The sequence below is a fragment of the Zea mays genome, chromosome 3 (assembly GCF_902167145.1).
Source record: "Zea mays cultivar B73 chromosome 3, Zm-B73-REFERENCE-NAM-5.0, whole genome shotgun sequence".
Classification (NCBI taxonomy): Eukaryota; Viridiplantae; Streptophyta; class Magnoliopsida; order Poales; family Poaceae; genus Zea; species Zea mays.
The window spans coordinates 15,315,200-15,327,229 of NC_050098.1; positions in this window are offsets into that span (position 1 = coordinate 15,315,200).

A 12,030-nucleotide genomic window follows, 5' to 3' on the forward strand; every position below is an offset into this window, starting at 1 on the left:
TTGGGAATCCTTATTCTTGACGTAGGAGGTGAACATCTTCTTCTCCCCCGTCATATGGTTTGTGCATCCGCTGTCAATAATCCAGCTTGAACCCCCGGATGCATAAACCTGCAAGACAAATTTAGGCTTGGGACTTAGGTACCCAACTCTTGTTGGGTCCTATAAGGTTAGTCACAATTTCCTTAGGGACCCAAATGCAAGTTTTATCACCCTTGCATTTTGCCCCTAACTTCCTAGCAATTACCTTTCTATCCTTTCTACAAATTGCAAAGGAAGCATTCAAAGCATGATATATTGTAGAAGATTCATTCACTATTTTCCTAGGAGCATGAATAATATTCTTTCTAGGTATAGCATTTTTCCTAGACATATTTCTACCATGCATATAGGAAGAACTAGAAGCAAACATGGCATGAGAAAAATCATCGTACGCATTATAACTCCTATAAGCATTTCTAGTTTGTCTCCTATCATGATACAAAAAGGCATGGTTCTTTTTAGCACTAGTAGCCATAGGGGCCTTCCCTTTCTCCTTAGCGGGAATGGGAGCCTTATGGCTTGTTAAGTTCTTGGCTTCCCTCTTGAAGCCAAGTCCATCCTTAATTGAGGGGTGTCTACCAATCGTGTAGGCATCCCTTGCAAATTTTAGTTTTTCAAATTCATTCTTGCTAGTTTTAAGTTGGGCATTAAGACTAGCCAATTCCTCAGTTAATTTGGAAATTGAAACTAAATGATCACTACAAGCATCAACATCGAAATCTTTACACCTAGTGCAAATCTCAACATGTTCTACACAAGAATTAGATTTACTAGCTACTTCTAGTTTAACATTTAAGTCATCATTAACACTCTTTAAAGTAGCAATGGTTTCATGACAAGAAGATAGTTCACTAGAAAGCACTTCATTTCTTTTAACTTCTAAAGCATAAGATTTTTGAGCTTCTACAAATTTATCATGCTCTTCATACAATAAATCCTCTTGTTTCTCTAAGAGTTTATCCTTCTCATTTAATGCATCAATGAGTTCATTTATCTTATCTATCTTAGATCTATCTAAGCCCTTGAATAAGCATGAATAGTCTATGTCATCATCATCACTAGAGCAAGCATAAGTGACATTGTTTTGATTACTTACCTTCTTCTCCCTTGCCATAAGGCATGTGTGACGCTCGTTGGGGAAGAGGGATGACTTGTTGAAGGCAGTGGCGGCGAGTCCTTCATTTTCGGAGTCGGAGGAGGAGCAATCCGAATCCCACTCTTTTCCGATATGTGCCTCGCCCTTGGCCTTCTTGTAATGCTTCTTCTTTTCCCTCTTGCTCCCGTGTTCCTGGTCACTATCATTGTCGGGACAGTTAGCAATAAAATGACCAAGCTTACCGCATTTGAAGCATGATCGCTTTCCCTTGGTCTTAGTCTTGCTTGGCTGTCCCTTGCGACCCTTTAGTGCCGTCTTGAATCTTTTGATGATGAGGGCCATCTCTTCATCATTAAGACCGGCCGCCTCAATTTGCGCCACCTTGCTGGGTAGCGCCTCCTTGCTCCTTGTTGCCTTGAGAGCAATGGGTTGAGGCTCATGGATTGGGCCATTCAACGCGTCGTCCACGTACCTCGCCTCCTTGATCATCATTCGCCCGCTTACAAATTTTCCAAGAATTTCTTCGGGCGACATCTTGATGTACCTAGGATTTTCACGAATATTGTTTACCAAGTGAGGATCAAGAACGGTAAATGACCTTAGCATTAGGCGGACGACGTCGTGATCCGTCCATCGCGTGCTTCCGTAGCTCCTTATTTTGTTGATAAGGATCTTGAGCCGGTTGTATGTTTGCGTCGGCTCCTCGCCCCTTATCATCGCGAATCGTCCGAGCTCGCCCTCCACCAACTCCATCTTGGTGAGTAAGGTGACGTCATTCCCCTCATGAGAGATCTTGAGGGTGTCCCAAATCTGCTTGGCATTGTCCAAGCCGCTCACCTTGTGATACTCGTCCCTGCACAAAGAGGCTAGCAACACAGTAGTAGCTTGTGCATTTTTATAGATCTGTTCATTAATAAACGAAGGGCTATCCGAGCTATCAAATTTCATTCCACTTTCCACAATCTCCCAAATGCTTGGATGGAGAGAAAATAGGTGAGTACGCATTTTGTGACTCCAAAATCCGTAGTCCTCTCCATCAAAGTGAGGAGGCTTGCTAAGTGGAATGGGGAGCAAATGAGCATTTGAGCTATGCGGAATGCGCGAATAATCAAAAGAAAAGTTTGAGTTAACCGTCTTTTGTTTGTCATAGTCGTTGTCGTTGTTGTCCTTTTGGGAAGAGGAAGATTCGTCGCTGTCGTCGTAGTAGACGATCTCCTTGATGCGCCTTGTCTTCTTCTTCTTCCCTTCCTTCCGTCTATGGCCCGAGCCGGAGTCGGTAGGCTTGTCATCTTTGGGCTCGTTGACGAAGGACTCCTTCTCCTTATCGTTGATCACGATTCCCTTCCCCTTAGGATCCATCTCTTCGGGCGGTTAGTCCCTTTCTTGAAGAGAACGGCTCTGATACCAATTGAGAGCACCTAGAGGGGGGGGTGAATAGGTGATCCTGTAAAACTTAAACTTATAGCCACAAAAACTTGTTAAGTGTTAGCACAATTAATGCCAAGTGGCTAGAGAGGAGTCTCAACAAAACACACTACCACAAGAGATCAAACACAGAGATGACACAGTGGTTTATCCCGTGGTTCGGTCAAGACCAACGCTTGCCTACTCCACGTTGTGGCGTCCCAACGGACGAGGGTTGCAATCAACCCCTCTCAAGCGGTCCAAAGACCCACTTGAATACCACGGTGTTTTGCTTGCTTTTTCTCAATCCCGTTTGCGAGGATTCTCCACAACTTGGAGCCTCTCGCCCTTACAATTGAAGTTCACAAAGAAACACAGAGCAAGGGTGGGAATTAGCAACGCACACAAGACTTCAAAAGATCAGAGCAACAACACGCACACAAGCAGCAACAAGAGCTCGCAACACAACTCAAAGAGTTCACGACTCCACAAGAGCTCTATATGCTATCACAATGAAACGAATGCGTGAGATCGATGTCTTGGTGCTTAGGAATGTTGTAGGAATGCTTGGTGTCCTCCTCCATGCGCCTAGGGGTCCCTTTTATAGCCCCAAGGCAGCTAGGAGCCGTTGAGAACAAATCTGGAAGGCCATCCTTGCCTTCTGTCGTCGGGCGCACCGTACAGTCCGGTGCACACCGGACACTGTCCGGTGCCCGATTTATTTCCATAAACAGCGCAGCCGACCGTTGCCGACCGTTGCAGATTTGGCGCACCGGACAGTCCGGTGCACACCGGACAGTCCGGTGCCTACTTCCGACCGATGGCTCGGCCACGTGTCCCGCGCAGATCGCGCGGCCCGGCCGACCGTTGGCTCACCGGACAGTCCGGTGCACACCGGACAGTCCGGTGAATTTTAGCCGTACGCCGTCGGCGAATTCCCGAGAGCGGCTTCTTCGCCCGAGGCATCCTGGCGCACCGGACACTGTCCGGTGCACCACCGGACAGTCCGGTGCCCCAGACCGAAACAGCCTTTTGGCTGTACACAGCCAACTCTTTTCTGACTCGTTTTCTCCTGTTTTCTAACACTTAGACAAATACATTAGTACACAAAACCAATGTACTAAAGCTTAGAAACATACCTTTACTCATGATTTGTACTTTGTTCATCCATGGGCATAAACTCACATTTAAGCACTTGTGTTGGCACTCAATCACCAAAATACTTAGAAATGGCTCAAGGGCACATTTCCCTTTCACTTTGGCGAGTTCATGCACATTATTCCCCACAACTTGTTGAGCGATGAACGTATGTGAGCTCACTCTTGCTGTCTCACCCCCCCACAGGTCAAGAACAGGTACCGCAGGATGAGGCGCATGGAGGATGCTGCGATGAGTTCGTGAGAGATCTAGGTCGTCGTCTCCCAGTCAACTTTGGGTTGCTGGACCGTTGTCTCCTTTTGATGTAATTATTTATTTATTTATTTTGTATAGAACTCCTATTATATAGTAAAGATGTGACATTCAATCATGTGCCATGATTCATCATATGTGTGAGACTTGGTCCCAGCACACCTGGTGATTATGTTCGCGCCCGGGTCTTGGTGCCCCGAAACCCGGGTGTGACAGATCTCTTTCGGAGTATCCCCTTTCCCGGTCCCTGTAGCAAGAGAGAGAAAGGGGAAGAGGAAAAGGATACGAAATTGAACGACGTGGCGCATGACGCGGTCATTATGGCGGAGGTGAAGCATCGCCCGCTTCGCCTGCCAAAGGTGTCGCCTGCCCTGTCGCGGAGTTAATGCGACGGGACGTGTGGTTCGCGGGGCAGCTGTTGCGTGAGCCGTTCGAGGAACGGAACACGGGCACGTCGTCTTCACGAAGTGGGAGAGGGCTCTCCTGCTGACCCAGGAGGGGACGTGAGCCTGCAGACGGTTTGACCGCCGCTTCCGCTCGCCAGCCGCCGCCATTACTGTCGGCCCACTTTTGGCCATATCGTCTGTCGCCCCTTCTCCCGCGGCTGACTGACCCATGACCGATGAGCTCGGTTTGGCACAGTTGGGCCATGCGCAGGGTTGCCTCGAGTCGCGGCATCGGCTCCGTAGTCGAGAAGGCGCGGTACTGATGCAAGGGGCGGTGCAGTTTTTCGCACGTAGTAACCGGCGCGCCAGTTACATGACGTGTGGCCCTGGGACTCCATGCTGGACGCGTCGAAGTCGAAGGGGTGCATCCTCGTGGTGCGGTTGCATGCCGCCTGCATGCTGGTCCGCCCTTTCACCCGTTGGTTTGGGCGAAAGTGGAGGGGTGCTTGTAACCGCCGGGCAGTTACATACTCCGCGCGCGGCGGTCTGGCTGCTTCTGTCCCAGGCCAGCTTGCATGTCGTGTGGGACCCAGCCCCGGTGTCGTAGGGGGGGACCTTGGAGCGCGTTGGTGAAGACTTAGTCCGTGATGCCTGAGGACGCGAGTGAGGAGAGTCGCCTTTAAAAAAGGGGGCGACCCCCTGGGTGGTAGCCATGCCTTCGCACTTTCCTCATGCATCGCGCCCTTCCGCCTTCCGAGCCCCCGGATGGGGAGCGCCCGCGTTGTCTTCGTCTCGTTGTGGGAGGAGCGCAACCTCGTGGAGGTTGGTACCTTTCAGCCATCGCTCGGCTTCAAGGATTTTCATCAGGCAGCCTGGCTGCATCCCCTCACCAATGGTCACCCAAGACGGTGACCACCAGTTCGATGGTGGGGAGAAGCAAGCCGGGCCACGACCTCTGCCCCGCCCTCAGCTTCAAGGATCTTCATCATCCTTGCTGAGGAGGAGGGTGAGGTGAGCCGGGGCCTGCCTTCGCGTGGGCTGACGTCCCGCTTCTTCCTCCAGCTTCTGGGGGTGGAAACCATCCTCCAGCTCTACGGAGGAGGCGCCCTCCAGCCGTGCCGGGGAAGGCGAACTGTTGCTGCTCAGCCAGGGTGCAACATTCCGTCCTTTGTCCGGGCGACGGTGGCCAGCCGCACCGGGGGGGTCTCACAACACGTCGTACGCCGCGAGGGCGGTACTCGTGTTCCGGGATGGTCCCATTCTCGTTTTCGTGGCGAGGACGGGAGTGAGGACTTGCCGGTGCGCTTTGGGGCGCCCGGCGCCCGCTGGTGCGGTGTTGGTGGGCAGGTGGACGCTGCCACCGGTGCCGAGGTGGTGGCAGCTGGAGAAAGCTTTCTCCGCCGTCGAGACCGTCAGCGCCACCCGCGGGCCGACCTCCGACTCTTTGGCTTTAATGTCTGGTTCTCGTCCCTCGAGTGGGGACACGAATGAGAGCCTTCCAGCGGTAGCGTCCGCCCTGGGACCATCGCTGCTGCTGCAGAGGTCGCCGGCGAGTCACCCGGAGTTTGTCGTCCCACAGGCTCTCCGATGTGGAGGTTGTTCATACCCGCGGGAGTGGAACCAGAGTTCCGTTTGTAATGGCACCTTGAGTGCCGGTGTCTGTTCATTGTGGCTGTCGGGGCCTGAACATCTGGGTATTTTGGGCGTAATACCGTGTTTCTTCCTCATTTCGAGCACCAGGACTCGCCTGTCGGCTAGCTGAACCGCTTAACCAAGTGTGAGTTGCCCTGCGCGGAAGGTGACGAGTGAGGTATCCGTATCCCAGAGGCGTAGGAGTCCCTCGGCTCGGTCGGCCTTGCCACTCAAGGCTTCTCTTGCTCAGTTAAAGAGAACCCTCGGCCGCTCTGCGATGAGCCGGAGCCGGAGGCTGCGGTGTGAGCGTGGACTGAGGCGGAGTCGGCTGGAGAAGAAAACTTCGTCGGCCGGAGCCTGGCCGAGTCGTCCACTGGCGGATCCAACCCTGGAGTCGGGCTACCGAGGCCATGAGCCGGGTTGGCGTCCTCGGGGGACAGCTGGCTGAGGCTACGGAGCGGCCGGTCCAGCCGTCTACTCGGGCCAGGTTCCTAGAGGAGATCCTGGCGGCGATGGCTCAGGCGCAGTGTTGACATCTTCCTTCGAGGTGGAGATCCTTCGACCGTGTTGCTGTCCGAGGCCGGGTCGGATTCCGCCGAAGGTGGAGTTGATGCCGAGGGTGCAGCTGCTCCTCCTACTGATGTCTGAACCTGCAGGAACAATTTATTTGTAGTGTGTGTATGTTTTTTGCGGCCGCCGAGGCCCAAACATATCATCGTCGTGTTGTAAAGCTGTGTTTCTTTTCCCCTTGTTTCGAGTATCAGGACTTGTTTATCGATAGCAGAATCGCTCATCCGAGCGAGAGTTACTTATTGCGGAAGTTGATGAGTGAGGTATCCGTATCTCGGAGGCGTAGGAGTTCCTCGACTCGGTCGGCCTTGCCGCTTAGGTGTACTCTTACTCGTCCGCAGGATTCTGTTATCGATATAGTCGAGAAGGCACGAAAAATCGTTTCGGCAGAAAAGTTTTCGAGCGTTAAGACTTGTTCGGTCAGCAGAATCGCTTATCCGAGCGTGAGTTACTTATCGCAGAAGGTGATGAGTGAGGTATCCGTATCCCGGAGGCGTAGGAGTTCCTCGGCTCGGTCGACCTTGCCGCTTACGTGTACTCCGTCGTTTTCAGGATCCCACTATTGAAGTAGTCGAAAAGCGCGAAAGACGTTCTGACAGAAAGACTTTTTCCGAGGAAAATTTTGACGCAGAGGGGGTTCCCCCCTTCTAGCCCCCGAGGGAGGGTCAGGCTTTGCCGAGGCAAGGCTGACCCTTCCTTGATGGTTAGACTTTATTTGTGTATGTAAAGAGAACGAGGTATATGAATGACTTGAAAACATCTTAAGGGTAGAAGCGACGTAGCTGTCGGATGTTCCAAGCGTTGTTGTAGACCTCGCCTTGACTGTTGGCCAGCTTGTATGTTCCGGGATTCAAAATCTTGGCGATGATGAACGAAACTTCCCAGGGAGGCGTGAGCTTGTGGCACCCTCGGGCGTCTTGTCGTAGCCGAAGCACCAAGTCGCCCACCTGGAGGTCTCGGGACCGGACCCCTCGGGCGTGGTAGCGTCGCAGGGACTGCTGATACCGCGCCGAGTGTAATAAGGCCATGTCCCGAGCCTCTTCCAGCTGGTCCAGTGAGTCTTCTCGGCTGGTCTGGTTGCTTCGGTCGTCGTACGCCCTCGTCCTCGGGGAGCCGTATTCTAAGTCTATGGGCAAGATAGCCTCGGCCCCATAGACTAGAAAGAATGGCGGGAAGCCCGTGGCTTGGCTTGGCGTCGTCCTCAAACTCTAGACCACCGAAGGGAGTTCCTTCATCCATCGCCTGCCGAACTTGTTGAGGTCGTTGTAGATCCTCGGCTTGAGTCCCTGTAGAATCATGTCGTTGGCACGCTCTACCTGCCCATTCGTCATGGGGTGAGCTACGGTGGCCCAGCCCACCCGGATGTGGTGGTCCTCGCAGAAGTCCAGGAACTTCCTGCCAGTGAACTGGGTGCCGTTGTCGGTGATGATGGAGTTTGGGACCCCAAAGCGATGGATGATGTTGGTGAAGAATGCCACCGCCTGTTCGGACCTGATGCTGTTTAGGGGTCGGACCTCAATCCACTTGGAGAATTTGTCGATAGCGAACAGCAGGTGCGTGAAGCCCCCGGGTGCCTTCTGCAAGGGACCGACGAGGTCCAGACCCCACACCGCAAACGGCCAGGTGATGGGTATTGTTTGTAAGGCCTGAGCGGGCAGGTGCGTCTGCCTTGCATAGAATTGACACCCTTGGCAGGTGCGTACAATTCTAGTGGCGTCGGCCACCGCGGTTGGCCAGTAGAAACCTTGTCGAAAGGCGTTCCCAACGAGGGCTCGAGGTGCTGCATGATGACCGCAAGCCCCCGAGTGTATTTCTTGCAGTAGCTCCTGACCTTTGGCGAGGGATATGCATCGCTGGAGGATGCCTGAGGGGTTGCGGTGGTAGAGCTCCTTTCCGTCACCCTGCAAGACGAACGACTTGGCGCGCCGCGCCAGTCGCCGAGCCTCGGCTCTGTCAAGGGGTAGCTCTCCTTGGTGGAGATATTGCAGGTACGGGGTCTGCCAGTTTCGATTAGGCGTGACCCCATTCTGCTCTTCCTTGACGCGCAGTGCCTCACCCTCGGGGGCCGAGGGTGCCTCGGACTGAGCCGAAGGTGCCTCGGGCTGAGCTGAGGGCGCCTCAGGCAGAGTCGAGGCCTTCCCGGGCTCGGGCGTGTCGTCGGTCTTGATGGAGGGTTGATGTAGGTCTCGGGAGAAGACGTCCGGGGGAACCGTTGTCCGCCCCGAGGCTATTTTAGCCAGCTCGTCTGCAGTCTCGTTGTATCGTCGGGCGACGTGGTTGAGCTCGAGCCCGTAGAACTTGTCTTCCAGGCGCCGAACCTCATCGCAGTAGGCTTCCATCTTCGGGTCGCGGCAATGGGAGTTCTTCATGACTTGGTCGATGACAAGCTGCGAGTCGCCACGAGCATCGAGGCACCGAACCCCTAGCTCGATGGTGATGCACAACCCGTTAACGAGAGCCTCGTACTCGGCCACGTTGTTGGACGCCGGGAAGTGGAGGCGCAGCACGTAGCAGAGGTGCTTCCCGAGGGGTGAGATGAAGAGCAGGCCCGCGCACGCTCCTGTTTTCATCAGCGACCCGTCGAAAAACATGGTCCAAAGTTCCGGTTGGATCGGAGCTGCTGGAAGCTGGGTATCGACCCATTCAGCCATGAAGTCCGCCAAGACTTGGCACTTGATGGCCTTTCGAGGGGCGAACGAGATCGTCTCGCCCATGATCTCCACCGCCCACTTTGCAATCCTACCCGAGGCCTCTCGGCACTGGATGATCTCCCCCAGGGGAAGGATGACACCACAGTCACCGGATGAGACTCGAAGTAGTGTCGCAACTTTCACCGCGTCAGAATTACCGCGTACAGTAGCTTCTGAATTTGCGGGTAGCGGATTTTGGTCTCGGACAGTACCTCACTGATGAAGTAGACTGACCTCTGGACGGGTAATGCATGCCCTTCTTCTCTCCTCTCGACCACGATCGCGACGCTGACCACCTGAGTGGTTGCGGCTACGTAGATCAAGAGGGCTTCTCCGGCAGCGGGGGGCACCAAGATGGGCGCGCTTGTAAGGAGCGCCTTTAAGTTTTCGAGGGCTTCCTCGGCCTTGGGGGTCCAAGTGAAGCGCTCGGTCTTCCTTAAGAGGCGGTACAGGGGTAAGCCTCTTTCGCCGAGGCGCGAGATGAAGCGGCTCAGAGCCGCAAGGCATCCCATGACCCTCTATACTCCTTTCAAGTCCTTGATGGGCCCCATGTTGGTGATGGCCGCGATTTTCTCCGGGTTGGCCTTGATGCCCCGCTCGGAGACGATGAACCCCAGGAGCATGCCTCGGGGGACTCCGAAGACACACTTCTCGGGATTGAGTTTTACGCCTCTCGCCTTGAGACACTTGAATGTCGTTTCAAGGTCAGCGAGGAGGTCGGAGGCTTTCCTCGTCTTGACTACGATGTCATCGACGTAAGCCTCGACCGTTCGACCAATGTGCTCTCCGAACACGTGGTTCATGCACCTTTGGTATGTCGCGCCTGCATTCCTCAAACCAATTGGCATAGTGATGTAGCAGTACATGCCAAAAGGTGTGATGAAAGAAGTCATGAGCTGGTCGGACTCTTTCATCCTGATTTGGTGATACCCTGAGTAGGCATCGAGGAACGACAGGGTTTCGCACCCAGCAGTGAAATCCACGATTTGATCGATGCGAGGCAGAGGGTAGGGAACTTTCGGACATGCTTTGTTTAGACCAGTGTAGTCTACACACATCCGCCATTTCCCACCTTTCTTTTTCACAAGCATAGGGTTGGCTAGCCATTCGGGATGGAATACCTCTTTGATGAACCCTGTAGCCATCAGCTTGTGGATCTCCTCGCCTATGGCTCTGCGCTTTTCTTCGTCGAATCAGCGCAGAGGCTGCTTCACGGGTCGGGCTCCAGCTCGGATATCCAGCGAGTGCTCGGCGACATCCCTCGGTATGCCAGGCATGTCTGAGGGGCTCCACGCAAATACCTCGGCGTTCGCGCGGAGAAAGTCGACGAGCACTGCTTCCTATTTGGGGTCGAGCTCGAAGCCGATCCGGACTTGCTTGGAGGCGTCGTTGCTGGGGTTGAGAGGGACGGATTTAACCGCCTCAGCTGGCTCGAAGTTGCCGGCGTGGCGCTTCGCATCTGGCTCTTCCTTGGAGAGGCTCTCCAGGTCGGCGATGAGGGCCTCAGATTCGGCGAGGGCCTCAGCGTACTCCACGCACTCCACGTCGCATTCATACACATGTCGGTACGTGGAGCCGATGGTGATGACCCCGTTGGGGCCCGACATCTTGAGCTTGAGGTAGGTGTAGTTGGGGACGGCCATGAACTTGGCGTAGCACCATCTCCCCAGCACTGCGTGGTAGGTTCCTCGGAACCCGACCACCTCGAACGTGAGGGTTTCCTTTCGGAAGTTGGAGGGAGTCCCGAAGCAGACGGGCAGATCGAGTTGCCCAAGGGGTTGGACGCGCTTCTCGGGGACGATCCCGTGAAAGGGCGCCGCACCGGCCCGGATCGCGGACAGATCGATCTGCAAGAGCCCGAGGGTCTCGGCATAGATGATGTTGAGGCTGCTGCCTCCGTCCATGAGGACCTTGGTAAGCCTGACGTTGCCGATGACGGGATCAACAACGAGCGGGTACTTCCCCGGGCTCGGCACGCGGTCGGGGTGGTCGCCTTGGTCGAAGGTGATGGGCTTGTCGGACCAGTCTAGGTAGACTGGCGCCGCCACCTTCGCCAAGCAGACCTCCCGGCGCTCTTGCTTGTGGTGCCGAGCCAAGGCGTTCGCCACTTGCCCACCGTAGATCATGAAGCAGTCATGGACCTCGGGGAACTCCTCTGCCTTGTGGCCCTCCTTCTTGTCGTTGTCATGGCCTCTGCCACCTTCCGCAGGGGCCCGCCCTTGTGGAAGTAGCGCCGAAGCATGACACACTCCTCAAGGGTGTGCTTGACGGGACCCTGATGATAGGGGCACGACTCCTTGAGCATCTTGTCGAACAGGTTGGCGCCTCCGGGAGGCTTCCGAGGGTTCCGATGCTCGGCGGCGGCGACAAGGTCTGCGTCAGCGGCGTCGCGTTTCGCTTGCGACTTCTTCTTGCCCTTCTTCTTGGTGCCTCGCTGAGCGGACGCCTCGGGGACGTCTTCCGGCTGGCGCCCCTGAGGCTGCTTGTCCTTCCGGAAGATGGCCTCGACCGCCTCCTAACCAGAGGCGAACTTGGTGGCGATGTCCATCAGCTCGCTCGCCCTGGTGGGAGTCTTGCGACCCAGCTTGCTCACCAGGTTGCGGCAAGTGGTGCCGGCGAGGAACGCGCCGATGACATCTGAGCCGGTGATGTTGGGCAGCTCGGTGCGCTGCTTCAAAAATCGCCGGATGTAGTCCCGCAGGGATTCTCCCGGCTGCTGGCGGCAGCTTCGGAGATCCCAGGAGTTCCCAGGATGCACGTATGTTCCCCGGAAGTTGCCGGCGAAGGCTTTGACCAGGTCGTC